The sequence below is a fragment of the Lissotriton helveticus genome, chromosome 4_1 (genome assembly GCF_964261635.1).
Source record: "Lissotriton helveticus chromosome 4_1, aLisHel1.1, whole genome shotgun sequence".
NCBI classification, from domain to species: domain Eukaryota; kingdom Metazoa; phylum Chordata; class Amphibia; order Caudata; family Salamandridae; genus Lissotriton; species Lissotriton helveticus.
Genome location: NC_136063.1, coordinates 183,028,371 through 183,048,241, shown reverse-complemented (window position 1 = coordinate 183,048,241; position 19,871 = coordinate 183,028,371).

Below are 19,871 nucleotides of genomic sequence, written 5' to 3'. Positions count from 1 at the left end.
GGATGCACATAAGGAAATGAAGAGAATTATTGATCAGCAGGTCAAGGGTGGCACCTGTGATGTGGGTGAGAAAGTTGCAGTGTTGTCTTAGTTTTTTCTCATGAAGACATGATTTGAGGTGGCTATCATGAAAGTCCGTAGGTTTGTACCAAGGGAGGTTAATGTTGCTGAGAAACATATATATGTTAACAGTATAAGAATAGCCCTTGCATAGGAGTTGTGGTTGTCCTTAGCCTAGAATGTGTTCAATAAATGAAGTTATTTTGCTGGCGGGTGCTAGATTGCATGTAATGTGGCGGTAGAGGGTGGTAGGAAATTTATGTCACCAGTGAAGTCTGGAGGGGGGACTTGATGGAAAAGGTATCTGCTATAATGCAGGATAGGGCCTCTTTGCAGTTTATAGCCAAGTCTCTGCAGGTTTCTTTTGCTCTACTCAAGTGCAGCATTTGGTACCTCTTTAAAGTAAAAATGGTTCTGTGAGGGTTTTCAATTACTTAGGGCAAGTAGCAACAGCTTACTTATAACACATATCAATGATTTGCAGAGGAAAAATAAAGATAATACACAAACCAACATTAGAATTCAATAATGTATTCAGAGAAAATCAAATAATCATGGCTGTCGTAATTTACAATTTCAATTGCAATATGAAATATGTGACTGTGGTGAAACAGTGACATGTGGTGATTGGTGATAAAAACAGTACACTATATACAGAAACAATTGAGCGTGCAATGAAAAGGGGGGCTTAAGATTTTATAAACACGTATGTCCTTATTATTTTAGCACATCTGCTTCTGGATCCAATGAGAAATGGGACTGTGATAATGAGCGTTGTGTAGACATATACAATACGCCGACGTTTCGACCCTGTGAGTTGCGCAAAAGTGAAATGCGTCAAGGTGGGTCTTCCTCCGGACAGGAGGGGGGATTGGCAGCCAAAAAGCAGATAAATTGCCTCCTAGCCAGATATGGGAATAAATCACAAGTACCTCCACCAGCTGATTGGAGCCTCAAAGTAATTCAGTGAAAGACTTCCATCAATTGCTTTGTTCAGAAGGCATTTGATACCAAGGCAGTCGTAGGAGATAAAGGAGGGGTGGAGTTGATGGTGTAAACCAGGTTTTAGTGCCTGTCAGTAGGCCAATGTCACTGTTCAGAATCATATAAGATATGAATTAATTAATTCATTAATGGAGGGAAGGACTAATTTCTAAAGCACATGGCTACTCAAAGGAGTGTCCTGATGCTGCAAGGGAAATAAGAGTCAGAACAATTAGGAAAGAACTCATTAGCAACTAAAAAGTCAAGTCTTGAGTTGCTTTCTAAACGATTGTTTAGTGTTCACTTGGTGGAGTTCCACAGGCAATTTGTTCCAAGCTTGAGGGCCCAGGAGGGAAAAAGATCAGCCTCCGGATTTAGCTCATTTTACCCTCGGAACTTTGGCCAGATGGCCCTGAGAAGAGTAGAGAGATCTAGAGGGAGAATAGAATTGGATTCTATAAAACAGATAATCTGGGCCAGAATGATGCAGCACCCTATGCATAAGGGTCAAGGTCATAAATAAATATCCTATTTCTGACAGGAAGCCAATGCAAGTTCTTCAGATGAGAAGTGATAGAAACTTGATTGGGTTGATGTAAGGTCAGGCGAGCAGCAGCCTTCTTAACAATTTGTAGTTTCTGCAGTATATATTGCCAGCATAAAGGGCATTAGCATAATCCAGTCGAGAAATCACCAGAACCAGAAGAACCGTAATCCCAACAGACAAGGAGAGGATTTCTAGAAATATTTAGGCTGTGCGCAGCAGACAAAAACATGCAGCCATATACTGAATTTCTTTGGGTTGGTAAAGTTAGTGGTTTGTCAGTCTTGACTCCCAGATTCTTCACTACTTCAGTTTGGGCGTAAGGAGAAGGAGCCTCGCTTGGCCAATGAGTTTGTAGGTCGAAAGTGAAAGCATGTCCGAAGCTAAGAGACTCAGTCTTGTCAGTATTGCACTTGAGTTGATTAAAACCTAGCCACTGAAAGACCATGGATAAACAGGGTTTAATGGCACCTTGAATGATTGGGTCATCTTTCTTAAAGGTAATGAGTAACTGTGTGTCATCAGCGTAAGATACTATCTTGGCCCCAAAGGACTCGACCAGGGTGGCCAAAGGTGTCAAATAGATGATAACTTGGCTGGACCAAGGGCTGAGTCCTGGGGCACTCCTACCGAGTCTCTACTCTCACTAGAGGAGAAAGGTGGCAGCCATACCTCTTGGTGTCTATCCTTGGGAAAGGAAGCCCCCTAATCCCAATGTCTGCCCGCAAAACCCCACGGGCCACGCACGCAACCTGGGAATCATTCTGGACTCCGAGCTCAAAATGGACTGCCAAATCAACTCTGTCTCGTCTTACTGCTTCCACACCCTCCGCCTCCTCCATAAGACTTTAAATGGATCCCTCTCGAACACCAAAAGACCGTGACTCACGCCCTGGTCACCAGCAGACTCGACTACGCCAACGCACTCTACGCCGGAATAAACAAAAACCTCAACACAAGCTACAGAACATCCAGAACGCTAACGCGAGACTCTTACTCAACCTGTCAAAACACTGCCACATCTCCCAGCACCTGCGCACGCTCCACTAGCTCCCCGTCGAGGGGAGAATCACTTACAAGATTCTCATCTACGCACACAAGGCCAGCCACGGTCCTGGACCAGCATACCTGAACAGCCGACTCAAATCCCACGCACTCCAAAGGACCCTACGATCAGCCCAGCTCTCTTACACCCTAGCCCCCTGCAACAGAAAGAGCAGATCGGGAGGCCGCTCCTTCTCCGTCTTCGGGGCCAAAGCATGAAACGCCCTTCTGCTCCACCTCAGACAGATAACATCGCTCCCCATCTTCGCAAGAAAACTCAAAACCTGGCTCTTCGACAGACCGCCTCCTTGATGGAATTGAACCTGCACAACACACCCCCACCCCGAGCGCCTTGAGACCCTTATGGGTGAGTAGTCGCGCTTCAACAAACCCCTAATTGATTGATTGACAGCCGGGTAAGTAGCCTGTAATGTGGGACCATATCAAAAGCAGCCAAGAGATCTAACAAAACCAGGACTGATTTGCCGCCATCATTCAAGGTGAATTTAATCTCTTCATACACTTCCAAAAGGGCAGTCTGCATGCTGAATCTGGGCCTGAACTCTGACTCACTGGGGCAGAGGAACTTATATGACTTGATATGGCTGCAGAATGCAATTGCCTGCCTGCAAAGTATAAATGCCGCCTAAATTGTTTGTGAGTAGTTTATTTGGTTATGGGAGTGCAAATGCTGACCAAGTTATCTTTACAAATTCATCTTATATTTGGTCGGATAAAAGTCATTGTTGTGGTATAGACAAAGACTGTTTGGTTGCAGGGAAGCATTGATCTCATGAGTGGGGTGTGGAAAGATAATCTGTGAGTGTTGGATTGCTTTTACTCACCCATTGCAGAGGAGTGAAAATCGCCTGGTGTGGTACCTGTAATTATGCAATATCTATGTTTGATTGAATTTTGTATGCATAATTGGTTTATGGAATGAAGGATGAGAGGGAAAAAGGGACATGAGCTACAGAACAGAGATGTGAAGATTACAAATTGCATCATATATTTGATGGAAGTGGCAATAATATGTTCAATGTGAATCTCAGAGTCACTGTCTTGTAGCAGAGTACCAGAAGAGTGACTTTTAAAGTGACTGTTGATTGATCAAGTTGGTCATTGTTTTTGCAAGTAGTGGTGTGATGTAAAGGAGTAGAATCAATGGCATATGGTAATATTCAGTTCACAATGTTCTCCTCCTTAGCCATTGAAAGTGAGTTTATGACCATGAAGTATTGGTTACCTTTGATTCAATAAAAACCTTGAAAATCAAGAGGCACAGGTTTTACAGTTATGACCGAAAAGTAGTAGGTTCTTTTTATATTGCATTATTTACTGGGTCAATATACTTGATATCAATTAGAGTTTTTGTATATGTGGTAGGAGTGTGAGGTTTTATGGATTTAGGTCTGTTCTTTTAGACGCTTACTGTGTAAATGCTTGTTAGGTGTCAGCAAACTGCATTCTGGTAATTACAGTTTCACTTTTCTTAATATAAATGTCTACCTCAGAGTCCCAAAGAACTGATGACTTATGTGAAGAATTTGGTTCTGACTCGGTCAACCCCCCATAGATATGTTGCATTTGGATTCCCTCGTTTTTGGATCTCTGCAGAGAGTGAATTTGACTAATTGAATCTCACCAACACAAAGCTTCTGCTAACATGATTCTGAGTGATAACTGCTGTTGGATCTGGCCTCTTTTGCAGTGTCACTCTCAGATTGTTGCCTTCTGTTAAGGAACCAGTTTTTATTTTGACATTATGACTATTATGACTATGTTCACTTTTTCTGTGCTAACCAGTGCTAAAGTGCTTGTGGTCTCTCCTTCAACCATGGTAACATTGAACTACACTTATTTGGAACATTTAATTTACTTGTAAGTCCCTTGTAGATAGTACTACTTGTACCCAGGGCCTGTACATTAAATGCTATTAATAACACTGCAGAAGTCATTGTACCACCCACTAAAATAGTACTTCGGAAACATGTCTCAGGCCTGCCACTGCAGCATATGTGTGCAGTTTTAAACTGTGGCACAATAAATCTTTTGCTAGGCCTAACATGTCCTCTTATTACTTATAAATCACACCAAGGTAGGCCCTAAAGGTTAGTTGGATAGGGTGCATGGTGTTTAAAACTTTTGTGGTTCACCTGTGCAAGGATTGTGGTTGTTGCCTGAGTAGAATTTCCACCCCCCTCAACTAATAGCCCAGCTTCTTACAACTACCATAGCTAGACTTTTAAAATAAGGCCTGCTGCCAAACCTCTGGGTTAAAAAGCTATGGACTATGTGCTGAGTGAGTAGGACTACTATCTACTTCATCTAGTATCTGCAGTCAGGTAGCCTGCTGCAGATGGAACCTTGAACTACTTGCTTATGGACCGGGAAGGCTTTTATATGGGCCTCTGAAAAGAATTATCCATAAGTCTTTTTGGCTAGAGTGTGGAACTTTACTGCTGAATTGTACGTCCAGTGATACTTTACTGTAGCCATTCCTCAGGGAAAACTGCATCAAACATTCAGTTTGGATTAGCTCATCATAGAGGGATGATTAACATCACTTTCTCTATGTTTATAAAAGTTCCCAGCACAAATAAAATTAGGTGTTTACAAAATACAAATCTATCATTTAGAGATATATTTTAGTATGAAATGCATGCTTATGCCTACAAATTGGCATGAGGGTGTGTTACAAGAAGGGCGCTGCAAGTAACAGTAACAGTTGCATGTGTTCCTGTGCTTTTGTGGTAGATTTGTACTATAAGTTACCACAAATTGTGCAATTCATGGTATATCTTTACTGCAAGTCATGCATAATTACGCAAAATGACGTAATAGTGTAATTTTTGGAATTTTGCATAACCAGCGTAATGTGACATTTCAGAAATTATATGAGTTACGCCAGTGTTTAAATTTTGCTCAGGCCTAAATAAAATCTTGTTTCAGTCATATTGGCACTCTTTTACATCCTTTTATGGTCAAGATGTTTCTCTGAAACAACACTTAATTAGGTTCTTGCTTTAAACTATACTGCGGGGTCAAGTTAATTATTGTGCTGACTTAAAAACCACTTCACAACAATCGTCCCATTTGGATATTATTAGCCTCTCCAGTAAGGAAGCAGGCAGGAGAGAAATCAGTATACTTAGTATAGTATAGTTAGTCAACTGACACTCCACTGACAAGCCAGGTCACGCCCTTCCTACAGTGAAAAAAGGGGAAATAGGCAGACCACTGGCACCAATGAGGTCACAGACAGAAGGATCCAAGGGGCTTATTTACAAGCCCGTTGCGTCACCGGTGTGTCACTTTCTTCATATTAAAAGTGACGTACCAGCAGTGCAAGGGGCTTGTAAATAAGCCTCCAAGTGTGCAGGGTAATTTAGGGGCACAGCCAAGACCCAGGAGGAGCTCTTGTAGGCAGTCATCTGATTTTGACCTCTGTAAAATTATCCAAAATGCTGTGCAAAACGGTCAGAAGGTGATGTGGCATCTCTAGGCCGCATCCCAATCCATCGTTATTTTGCATATGATGTAATTTCAGATGTAATCAGTGATGTTATCAATGATGTCAAAGAACATGTCATGATTGATGTAATATGTGAGGTAATAAGTAGTGCACAGTGAGGTCATGAGGATGTTCAAATATATGTAAATAGTCCTCGCAGGGCATTATGTGGTGTTCTCTGCAGGATCAGTGAATATGAATGAGGAGACTGTTCCACTAATTTCATATTCTCGTCCCCCTTTTTAAATTCCTAATTTGTTTATTGTTATGGGTGCGCCTGTCCCAGCAGGCTCAAGACGGATTTGCATAATGCTGCGTCCAGACTGAGATGGAACAGTGTGCAAGATAATGATGGCTGGGATGCGGCCTGAGTAATTACCAGCAGCTAAGATTAATTCAATCATTCCATCCATCACTTTTCGTATACTCTAGTGTGTCACAATTTTGGCCAGTATTTGCGCAAAAGGAACACAAACCTGGTCGGTCCTTGTCACACACATTTTGTGTGATCTCAGACTAAGTGATGGTCATATAAATTTAAATAACAGAAACAATTCTTTTGGTCCTTTCCTCCCTGTATGCATGGCTAATATACAGGCCCTCTCCTTACAGTGGTTATATTTTATACTGTGCATCGACATGATAGTTACACTCTGAACTATCTCAAAGCAGTCTTTCTGAAATTAAAAAGTAGTCTCTGAAGGGTGTGGCTAATGTGCAGTGGGGATGGCCACCTAGTGCAGGAGTTCCGCGATCAAGTGTTTAATGACCACCACATACACTTGCTAAGGGGGGCACGGAAGGACACAATTTGACATACCAGGCTGTTGGACATACTATAGACCCAAATGAATCAATCAAAATGCCTGCAGGGGCAGCCTTTTTTGCCATCTACCCGACCTGATGTGGCGGACAGAGGTTGAAACAAGATGGCGCCATCTCCTCATTCTTAACTGACGCCCAACCTTATCTCCCTTAAGAAATGGAGTACTGTACACGCGAGGGCTGCCTGGCGATTAATCTGTTCCCCACATCAGCTCCTCTTTCTCTGCGCTGCCAAATGCTGATATATTGACCCGGTTTGTGGAACAATGCTTGCCTGATGATTGCCAGCCCGCGTGAGGAGTGATGATTGCGTGCTTTCTCTCCAGCTAGGCCTGTTCCCCATGGCTCCTCTTTCTCTATGTTGGGGGTGGTGGGAGGGTATGGGGTGGGCCGGAGATGTGGGATTCTGGGTTTGGGTATGAATATGGAGCGTTTCATAGCAGACCGTTTGGATGATGTGTTTTATGCATTTTTTCTGCCTCTTATTTCTCTCTTCCTATTTTCTCTCTCTCTTCCCCTCCTCCCCTCTTTTTGTCTTTCCCCTATCCCATCCCCAAGATTTACCTACTGGTCGAGATTTGGCTACTTTAAGTTTGAGCTAGATTGATGGCTCTACCACTAAACAAGAAAAACAGGGGGTTAACCTTATTTCTAAACAAGCTCAATGCACCAGTGACACTCTTGCACACAATGACTGTAGTAGATGGCTGATATCCAAAATTACTAAAAATGGGTTATCTTTCTTTGTTATCAACTATACGCCCCTACGACAGATGATCTATCCTTTTGGATCACACTAAACAATAAATTGCATGACCTGCCCAGTGATAGGAACATCATCCTAGGAGGTGATTTTAATGTGCCATATTACACAACACTGGACAGTCACTCAGCGTGTTCCTGTAGACATAATCGGTTGCAAAGATGTATGCATAAACTCTGTGAAGACAATAATATAGTGGACATATGGAAATTTCATAACCCGACGGACAGCGACTTTACCTTTTACTCCCCCTCTCCCACAACACTCTGTCCAGAATCAAGAATTTACTTACCAGCAAACATCTAGCCCATGTGGCTTCTGATCCTACCATAGAGCCAATGCCTCATCTCAGATCACCCGTGCATTACTCTTACCATCAACCTCTCCATACAACAAGCCAAAAGCTGTTCATGGAGAATGAGCGATACACTGCTAACAGACCAAGAGTCCAAAGACCAAATCCCCGCTATATAGCTCAATTTTTTCAAGTTTTCGAAACTCTAGATATGCAAATACAGATGATCTGGGATGTGATGACGTCAATTATCAGAGGGGGATGCTCAGCAATATGGCAACAAAAAATAAATACCTAAACACAAGGTTGATCCTTTTGGAGTTGCAGATTAAAAACCTGCAGAGTGATAGTAAAGTATCCCATGACTCCACCACTACAGCCAGGATAAAACAACTTGAATTGGAATATAACAAAATCTTGAGTCAAAGAGCTAATGTATGGTCCAGTAAAACAAAAGCCAAAAATCTTTTGTAGCGTAAAAAGGCTGGTAAACTTCTAGCTCTAACCCTTAAAGATTCTAAAATCTACATTAGTATTCTGGCCATTAAGGATAAGAATAGCGAAATACAGATTGAACACACAAAAAAGGTAGGTGCCTTCCAGTAATTCTATATAACCTATCTCCTGCCGAAAGTAAGGATAACTTTTAAGCTTGCCAAACATACTTGGAATCGCTTCAGCTATTACATTTAGTGGAAAAAGGCATAGCTGTTCTTAATAAATCGATTGAGCCGAATGAAATTATGAAGGCTAGCAACTCCCTAAGACGAAAAAAGCATCTGGACTAGATGGATTTCCTGCCTCCTTTTATCAATGCTACCAACACATACTATTACCTCATCTGTCAGACCTATTTAATTAATTTGAATAGTTGCACCAAATCTCAGGGTCAATCTCAGAGCCCATATAGTAGTTACACCGAAAGAAGGTAAAGGTTCAATGGAGATGAAGCATTTTGAGTCATGTCGCAACTCTACACCGACTATAAAATGTATACTAAACTTTGGTCTCTTAGACTAGAGAAAGTACTACCTTTTTTTATACATTCATTCCAGACTGGTTTTGTAAAGGGAAGATTGGCTTCAGATAATATTGTAACCTTATGGCACGTAATAGAAACAGCTAAACTGATTCTTTCTCCTGCCATGCCCTTAGATGCGGAAAGGCTTTTGACAAAGTCTCATGGACTTTCCTCAAGGGTGTCCTGGAAAAATTTAATTTAGGGGGTTGTTTCATATGAATGTCCATGGCGGTCTACTATAAACCCTTGGGCCTTATCAAACCTACTGGTCAATTATCGGATACATTTCCCTTAGCGCAGAGAACAAGATGAAGTTGCCCTCTGTGCCCCCTCTTATTCCTAATTTTAATCAGAGAAAGGACCAGCATAAAAGGCATTCCCTTTACCAGCTGCCCTCGAAAACTGGCGGCCCACACTGATGATGCCCTAAGTTTCTCATCTGAGGCAGAATCTGAAGTTCCTTGAGAAACTCTTGACCCAATCTCATATCACTTCCCAGAAATAAAAACTCTTACCAAAAAAAACCTCAAAGTCAAATAAGGCAGATATTCAACATGTTATATTATTTTTTACATCAAACTTATTCTAAATCACATACTAATTTCTCTAGGAACCCGGGCTTGTTCAGATGCCCCAACTCTTCGACTCCCTTAACAATTGGGGGCAGCTTCCTGGTAGCTCTCTTACTCTCTATTGGTGTAAAAAACATTCTAACTAATTGGAAAACTATTACAACATCTCTCATCATATGTTGTGGGTTTGGGTATGCTTTACAAGAAGCGCGGACAACAGCTTACACAATGGCAACTTTAACAACAAAACATGTTATGGTCTAAATTAGGCCTTTACCTCCTTGAACACTACCCACACACAGCTCGGAAACTTTGTTTTTAATTTTTCCTTCAGCGCATACTATTATTTAACTTTTTCTCCCCCCTCTTTACCCAACCTCTCCTACTCTCCTGCTTGCTCTCTATACCTTTCTTCTCTGGGGCTTAAAATCTACATCCCATCATCCTCTGCTTATGCTTAGTTCTGGTTTTGTCTATACTACTATTATAAAGAGAGAACATGCACCTTTGAGCCAGGTAAACTCGGGAACCACAGCGCCAATCCACACACCCGATACATTGTAGAAATTGTCAGGGTGTGCAGATGGACATAGGCTATAAAAAATAAAAAATAAACGTACATTTAAAAAAATAACTTTAAAAAAAAAGTAGTGCCCTGAAAGTAACGCCGGCCGCGACGCTGCTCTGGCCGCGACGTAGCGCGTGCGTGATGACGAGGAGGAGCGGCGGCCGGCGGACATGAAGCTGCGGTGAAGTGAGGAGCGCGGGCGCGTCATGGCGAATAGGAGCGGCGGTGAAGTGAACATCGCGGGAAGGAGCGGCAGCACAGGTAAAGTAAAGGTTCAGGGCGGGAGGGAGTCAGGGCGGGAGGGAGTCAGGGCGGGAGGGAGTCAGGGCGGGAGGGAGTCAGGGCGGGAGGGAGTCGGGGCGGGAGCGGGTGTGCACAGAGGGACAGGCGGGAGGAGTCGGGCGGGAGGGAGTCGGGGAGGGAGGCGGTCGGACCGGGAGCGGGTGTACTGCCCCCTGCCCCTTTCTGCCGTTGCCTGGGGCGGGCTGCTAGTTTATTTATAAAGCATTTCTTTATTTTCTATGGGTGTCTTTTTCAGTTGTAAAACTTGTGTACCCTGCAATGATTCTCTATTTGCTGCACCTTCCATATTTGTTACTTGTGTCATCCATGTGTAAGTGTAAACATGCTGAGAAGTGAATGAAAGTGTGCAACCCCACCCTCATATTTAACAGGACCATGAAAAAACCCATTTCAAATGGAAATATATTATCCAGCTGAGAATTTTTTTTATTTGTGACGTTTGAAAAAATATTCTAAACTTACAACTGTGGAATTTCCATGATGATATCAATACACAGTTCTACACTTTAGTGAAAGAAGCGTATTCTGAACAAATTACAAACTGTATAACTTTTGAGTATGGCTGAGTCCTTGTGAATACTGTTTGCAATTGTAAAATGAGAAGGTACATGACTGCCCAGGGAGAGGTCGAAGATGACTTTCTGAAAGATTTGCTCAAAAGGTATCAGACACAATATTCTCTCTATTGGTCTGTACGGTATTATTAGGGTTCAGGTGGAGTGTGGCCACACATTTACTACTCTTTTGTAGGGGCACTCACACAACGCTAGGCAAAGCAGCAAAACAGGGGCACTGTCCACTTTCTGGCTGTAAAGAACAGTACATGTGAGAGCAACGTCAAAGACAACAAGCATCGCGGAGCACCACATCCCTGTTAATATTTGCAACGGGGGCATAATGTGTTGGTAACAGCAACACAGTGTCTAAGATGTAATGAAAATCCACACCAACTAATCTAACACGACCTGGATATGTGCCATACCCTAATGCCAAATGAAGGCCGGACCAAGCAAGAGACAAGAGGAATATCCATATAGATCCTGTAAATTCAGCAAAACCGTACATTTTAAGGAGCTTACAATTTGCTGGTTGACATCTCATTTAAATGTGTCCTGGATGATGGACCTCAAGATCAAATCTAATGCTAGACACCACTGGCTCCCTAGAGCAAAGCTTGGTTTTAGCAGACATACAGCCTGATTCATGAAACGAAAATCGGCTCTCAAAGGGCCAGATTCTGAGAATCTGGCCCTTTGCGAGCGCAATTATTGCATTTGGGATTCATCATCCCAAATGCAATAATCGCTATGACAGAATTCGCTATTGTGCGAGGAATTGCATTTAAGGAATCTCTATTAGAGATTCCTTAAATGCAATTCATCAACCAATTTTAAATAGCGATTTCGCTATATTTGGCCGCTATTTACCACGAAGTCTGACTTCGTGGTAAATAGCGAAAAAATAGATTAAAGCACTTTAGTGCATTTTTTTCTTTTGCATGTTACACACACACATGTCCTTTGGACATGTGTGTGCGCAACTCCAATGTAGATTACATTTCAGGGGTGCTACAGGGTGTCCTTTGGACACCCCTGGCACCCTTGAAATCGCTATCTTATTTGCGATTAGCAAATTGCTATTCGCAAATAAGGAATAACTCCCCATTCATTCCTATGAGCCTTTAGGCCCATAGGAATGAATGGGGAGTTATTCCTTATTTGCGATTAGCAATTTGCTAATCGCAAATAAGGAATGTGTAGGAATCGCATTTCTTTATGCAATTCCTACATGAATCCCGTTTTGCAAGTCCTTAATAGCGATTCGTTATGAATCGCTATTAGGGGCTCGCAAAACGGGAGATTGATGAATCAGGCTGATAGTGATTGAAGCACAGCTGCAATTTCATCCTAAAACTAACCTTTCCCATCTACAGCTACTGATCTGTCATACACCCCAAACAAGAATGACTTCCACCAATAAATGTGTACATTCAAGATTTATCTATGGTTTCCAGAACTCCCTTATGCAGCACCTACAAGCAAATCAGAAAACAGGAAAGGCAATACCACCAAAGATGGTACAGCCCATCTTTGTGAAGACATATTTATTTTATTTTAAATTGTTGTCCTCATATTTCCTCCTGGCCTATGTAGTTGGTGGCTGCATACACCTCTACCTCCATGCCAGGTATGACCATTTGCTGGATGTGTCTCTAACCTTCTCAGTTACCTAGGGGAGACCAGACCAATCCCGTTTACATCCGGGGGCTGTGGTGCAATCATCGGATAGTCCGCATTTGTCCTGCAAGGATATAAAAGAGTGCCATTTTATATCACTTTGGCCTTTTCAGGTCATAACTCTAGGCCATAGATATAATTAATTGACCTAAGCCATACTGTTACTGTTGGAAGTCAGCAGTAACCCACTTTGCACATATTTCTCTTCTTGCCAATCAGATGAGGAAAAATATCGAGGAGATCAGCTCCCTCTTCAATTGGCAGTCTAGGCCGCTATTGACACCAAATAATATCAAGGTGTAGCTTACCTTAATTTCTTGAGAAACGCTTTCTGCAAGAATCTGACTGTCACCCAAAAGAAGCTTAGTGCTGGGCAATCAACGAACATGTGTTTGTCATCTGCTTCCACCGCACCACATTTCTTACAGCCTTGCTGTCCGGACAGAAATTCAGTGAGTTTGACTGACAACCAAAAGGCCCTGTCAGGGGAAAACATATGATTTCTTTTAAATGATGAAGGCATAAGTATTTAATAAAGCAAACTCAAAGATACTTGCCATATTTGGTCATTGATTGTTCTTGATAAGTCCTTTTCCCAGTGTTTGTAGGGAAGTCCCAACCTTCCTTCCACTGTACTGACTATTGTCCAGTACTATTTGGAGACTTCCTTCTTAAGTTGTTGCTTGGAGCCCATCAAAGTAAAAAACGGCTTCAGTTCTGACCTTCTATATCTGGTCATTATTGTGTTACTCACCAGGGGCCTCATTTATGAGGCCTTCCTTCAGTTTTGCGCTTCCGATGCGTCACTTTTTGTGACGCATCTGCGGCGTAAACATGCCTCCTGTTGCGCACTATTTACAAAGTGACGCATCTAAGCAGATGCGTCACTTTGTAAACCCCTGCGCTACATTATACCTGCGTCAGGTATAATGTATGCAGAGGGGGCGTTCCCCCGCAAAAAGCCTTGTAATGGTGATGCAGTGAAATCTCATAGATTCACTTTTAGGACGCTGTTGCGTCAAAATCTTGAGCCTGCCTCACAGCAGGCGTAAGACTGACGCAAACCCTTTCACATGGGGCTTTCCCCATGTGAAAAGACGCATTGCTGGAGTTGCGTCTCTTTTGTGACACACTCCAGCAATGCGTCACTTTTGTACCTACAGATACGTCAGAAATACTGACGTATCTGTAACTCCTTGCGACATGATGCGTCATATTATAAATATGACGCATCAATCATGTCGCAAGGAGTGTGCACTGAGAAGTGACGCATCGCTGCTTTCACGCAGCGATGCGTCATTTCTCATAAATGAGGCCCCAGGAATCCAGCTGTAGATACTTGAATTTAGAGATTGTGCCATTTGTCAAATCTTCTTTTCTGAAGACTCCCCAGATCTGACAATTTCCCTCTTGAAGAGGGTAACTTAGCTTATCTTTGACCCAATCAAGTGTACCCTGGAGTGTCAAACTGGAGATGGGTCAAACACAACTTGCTTCGCAGAGCACCACGTCTCTGTTAATGTATGCAGCGAGGGCACAATATGGTGTTAACAACATCAAAGTGTCTAAAATGTAATGAAAATCAACACCAATGAATCTAACATGATCTGAGTATGTGTCAAACCTTAATGCCAAATGAAGGCGGAACAAGCAAGAGACAAGAGGAATATATCCATATAGAATCTGTAAATTCTGCAAAACCATTCATTTTATGGAGCATACAATTTGCTGGTTGACATCTTATTGAAGTTTGTCCTGGATGTTGGACCCCAAGAACAAATCTAATGCTAGACACCACTAGCTCCATAGAGAAAAGCTTGGTTTTAGCAGACTTTGTGATGGAAGCACAGCTGCAACTTAATTATAAAACTACATTTTCTCATTTACAACAGAGATCTGTCCTACACCCCAAAACTAGAATGACTTCCACAAATAAATGTGCACATTCAAGATTTATCGATGGTACCGAAAACTCCTTTATGAGGCACCTACAAGCAGATCAGAAAACGGGAAAGGCAACACCACCAACGTTGATACAGCCCATCTTTACGAAGACATATTTCTGACTCCAGTTATTGTGGTCCATTTAAGAGAAATTCTGGATATGTAACCCCCATGGCTAAAAACATGCACCAATAAGGAAGGCCCCTTTATGAGTGCATTTGGCAATTTGGATGAATATGAATTTGTTCTTTTTGACACCAGGCTCCCATTCTGAAAGCAACAGCTTTTCTCAAGACTCTTTATGAGGAGTAAGAATATGCCAAAGATAAGGTATGCTCTTTCAGTACTTAGAAATTATTACTTACCTTGCCAATATGTTTGGTACAACATTTTTGTAGCATGATAGCTAAAGCTCGATATTCTTGTCCCATACCTTCTCATTGGTTACTTTAGAAATGTGTCATTCTTGCTATACCACTGGCCAGCTGTTTGTCTCTTTTCATACTTTCATGGACTGGAATCTGAATTTCTATATCCTATATTTTAGGTTTAGTTTGGAGGGATTGAGAGATGCAAAATGTGTATTGCAGTTAAGAAGCACTTAAAATCAGATGGAATTCTCAGTCATCACAATGAGCACCTGCAACTTAGAGTATAAGCATTAATTTAGGTGGCAGTGTGGGGTACAGTTTAAGCTTAGTTGTTATTTACGTTTAGAAGGTCTATATTCCCATGGTATGAATGTTGGTCTTCTCATTTTAAAGTAGGTTCAAAAGGAATGGTTAAAACCTTGCTATCATAGTGTTTCAGATTATCTATATGAAGTCCATATATGTTGGGAGTGCGTACTGTACTTGGCTTTCCTCCCCACTCATAAGTTTCTATTTCCTCCTGCAATTCCTTATCCCTTTGCCCAGGTATATACCTCAAAAACGTCAACCCTGTGAAACCTATGATCAGGCTTAGAATTGAACTTGAACTTGCTTAGAGATAGAGCAGAACTACCTTAGGCGTTTGTGTTGCTTCCGATCAAGTATACTCCAGCACTCAAGCTTACTGAGCTGACATTCATCAGGAACTGTGAGGTTCAACATCAGTGAGAGTGCACCATTCATGAGAGGACGTATCCTCTTCTGGTAATTCTATTCTCATTCCTGCCAACATTACTGTAAGGAGTATAACAGAACATAGAGATATTGGGCCAGATGTAGGTAAAATCAAATTTGTGAGTCCTTAATAGCGAATTTTACCGATTCGCGATTAAGGACTCGCAAAATTGAATGTAGGTAGGAATCGCTTTAATATTCCTTAATAACGAATCGCAAATTGAGATTAGCTAATAAGGAATACCTACCCATTCATTCCCATGGGCTAGGAGGCCCTTAGGAATGAATGGGAAGATATTCACTATTTGCGATTCGCTATTAAAGAATCGCAAATATCGGTAGCTATTTCAAGGGTGCCAGGGTGTCAAAAGGACACCCTGTTGCACCCCTGAAATATGCATGTGTGCACATGTGGCGCACATACATGCCCTAAGGGCATGAATGTGTGCCAAACGGCACTTTAAAAAAAAAAACGAAAAAGTGCTATTTTAAAGGAAATCGCTAATTACCACCAACTTGAAGTTGGTGGTAGCTAGCGATTCCTTAAGGCTAAAGTGCACTTTCTTTTGTGCTACTTACATTGCCTTTAAGGAATCACAATTTGCGATTCCTTGAATGCAAGAGCAAAATAAGGAATCACAATTTTGCGATTCCTTATTTTGCTAGTAGGTTTAAACTCACCTACATTGCTCTTAGCCAAATAGCGATCGCAAACGCTGAAATTCTGCAAATTTCAGTGTTAGTGCTCTCTATTTAGCCACCTACATCTGGCCCATTGTGGCTAAAATGTAAAACACCAAAATATTTTCCTTTATCTGTTGGTTGGTCACCTAGACATGTTGGTGGATGTTGTGACTAAAAAGTATTTTGCTCTGTGACAACTTCAGTGCATTTAAAGTAGTTATTTGAGGAATTATCAGAAGTATGGGGAGAACTGCTGGGTGAAGTAATATGTTATCTGGGGCTCACGTTAAAACAAATTTATTTTGTGGGAGACGGAACTTACCACAAGCTAACAGCAACATTCAATTTTCAGTTTAGAAATGATTGCTGGTTAAAAATAGAAATTATAATTTCATTTCCTATTGTTATGTTTTTAAAGGACAGAATGAAATTACATATAGACGATTCAATAAGACAATACAATTTTATGTCAAGACCATAGGCTCTTATTATGCTTTTTTTTCTTGCATTTAATGTGATAGGAGCCGGGTACTTAAATGGTTAAGAAACAATGAAGAAAAACTACATATGCCAGCAACCCTGGGCAATGAACTACAGATGGAGGCCCCCACACAGGCTCTATAAATAGTCTGCGTAGCCTTTGTCCTGCCTTTCTCTTGCTGCTGGCAGTCAGGCAGATGAGTCGCTTGCTTTACTTCTTTCTTTCAATGATACAATAGTTCTATATTTGCATGCTTGACATTTTGCTTATTGATGGTTTGTTTCATTGTTTAATTCTTTGAGACTTTTATTGTCACGGTATTCAGTGGGTCCATTTATACAGTCTGTGCTCTCTGCCCACAGCACACAGTCTGCACGTACGTTTAATTGCTCCCTCTGGAGCCGCTGTACCACTCTCAAGCAGCTCTCCTGCTGCGGAGTGCGTCTTGAGGCATTCCCTCACTCACATTTGCCTCCAGAGTGCGACACTCTTAAGTTTTTTCTCTTCAGGTTCCTGCACATTGGTTAATCCTGCTATATTATATCCTTTTAGATTAACAGGCCTGGTGTGCAGTGTGTTTATTCTTGGAAAATAATAATAATATTTGACTGATATTTGACTGATTTACTCATAACCACCTTTGCTCCTATCTACTGGTGAAGTGGCTATCACACCTCTGTTCCAAATGAAACAACAGATGGCTGAGGAAGAAATGGACACAAATGAGTAGGGTTTAAAATCAAATATAAAGCAATACATAAGCTTCTCGGGCTCCACGGCTGTTGATACTCCATGCACTCTATTGTCCAGGACATTAGCAGTAGTGTTCATGAGGCAATTCTGTCCCAGATCCTTACTGCTGGTTATAGCAGCCAAACATATATATGGTGCTAAATAAAAGCCCTGATTCTTACAAGGTTAATTTGCCTACTAAACCTATGCAGAAATCTATTTCCAAAGGCTCCGTTTCTATTTCCTTAGGCAAAAGACACACAATTGATGGACAGAATGCAGAACAAATCAAAACATTCACCCCCAGTCAAGAGATCTGGGTTAAATCCATCATTCTTTTGCTCACCATGCCACCCCAGTTTATTTCCTTAGGGCCAGACAGTTCAACAGCTCACCCTGCTAACAGGATTGCTGACACTGTCAGTGCTAATTTTGGAGATGATGCCTCTCCACAGGACACGTCTAATACAGAACTCTTATTACTTGAGGTAGAGAAATGCACCACAAAATGTAAACATACGGAAAGAGAGGACCATTTCACTGATGATTGTGATTCTGATATCATTTTATATTCACCAGAAATGGATTCTAATACTCAAGATAAGTTTGATTCAACTTGGTTTCCTTCATCCAAGAACAAGCTTCAGAGACTTTCAAAACCATCTTTGGAAGAAAGAGATGATGCTATGATTTTTTTTAGGGAAACCCTTGTTCAACTCCTCATTACTTTTTCATCCACTGTCCACTGATTGGGCAACCACTTAGAGGACTAGATGGTTTGTTTGGATCTCAAGGACACCTACCTTTCAGTTCCAGTTGGTACTCTACATCAGAAATACCTTGACCTCCAATGGGGAGAGTACTTTTACAAATGCACTGCCCTTCCATTTGGGCTTTCCTCAGCTCATTGGTGTTACTCTAACCAGTTATCACACATCTTAGGCTGCTTGTTTACTTCGATGACATGGCGTCAGGCTGCTTGTTTTTTTAGATGATATCAGGGCCGAACTGGCTACCGGGCATTTCTAAGTAAACAATGCAAAACCAAATGGTTTTAAAACCATTTGTCTTGCTTTCTTTATTTAGAAGTACATACGGGTCTCCATCCACAAAATAAGCCCCAACCGCAGTGAAATCGACTCCCAGCTTCCCAGCCCACCAAAACGCCCGGTAGCCAGTGGATGATATTCCGATAATGTCCAGAACAAAGACATTCTTTACTTTCACCTACAATCCACTATTATCATTTGGAGAGTTTGGGGTTTGTTTTAGACCAAGAAAAATATTTTAACTTACCTGTTCAGTCTTTGTGTTTCCTGGTGAATTCCGTGTCCACTACATTCCCGCTTCCTTCAGACAAGTCAGCGATAATAACAAAAAATGGTCTTGTCCATTACATTCTTCTACAATATCCCTATGCCAGTTAGCACAAATCGTAGGGCTCTTAGCTTCGCATTCCCACTATTTTCCCAGGTTCTTTACAATAGCAAGCATTTCAAAGGTTAAAATATATAATTTGAGAAGAGGTCTTTCATACTCATATTATATTCCTTTAAATCAAAAGACCAGGGAAGAAGCCACGTGGTGATCGGAAAACATACAAGCCTGGAATGGAAAGTCAATCTTCAATACAACACCAGATCTTCTTTTAGAATGCAATACAAGGTGATCAGGGCGGTTTGCCAGCTGCAGCCAATTCTCGACTGGAGGGTGCGGGCAGTCAGTCCTCAATGCATATCAACTAATTAGAGCTTCTTGTAGGCTCCTTTGCCAACCAGTGTTTCACAAAAGACCGGGTTCAGTGTTTCCTCCTTCTGAGGATGGACAATCTCTCAGTGGTGAAATATATTAATCATCTTGGAGGTACTCACTCTCTTATTCTGTCAAATCTCGGTAAACAATTCTGGGAGTACTGTCTTTATCATCACATATCAGTCAGAGCAGAGCATATTTCTGATTATCTCAATACAGACATAGATTGGTTTTCGTGTCACCTGAGAACTTACAGTGATTGGCAATTACACGTTCTTCTGTTTCAGACACTTCAGGTGCTGTGGGGTTCCTTCTTAATCAAGCTGTTTGCCACCAGATTCAATGATCACCTTCTAAAATTCTACAGTCAAAAACTGGATCCGATGTATCTAGCACCAGACGTGTTTCTCCAACTGTGGAACGATGGTCTTCCATATGCATG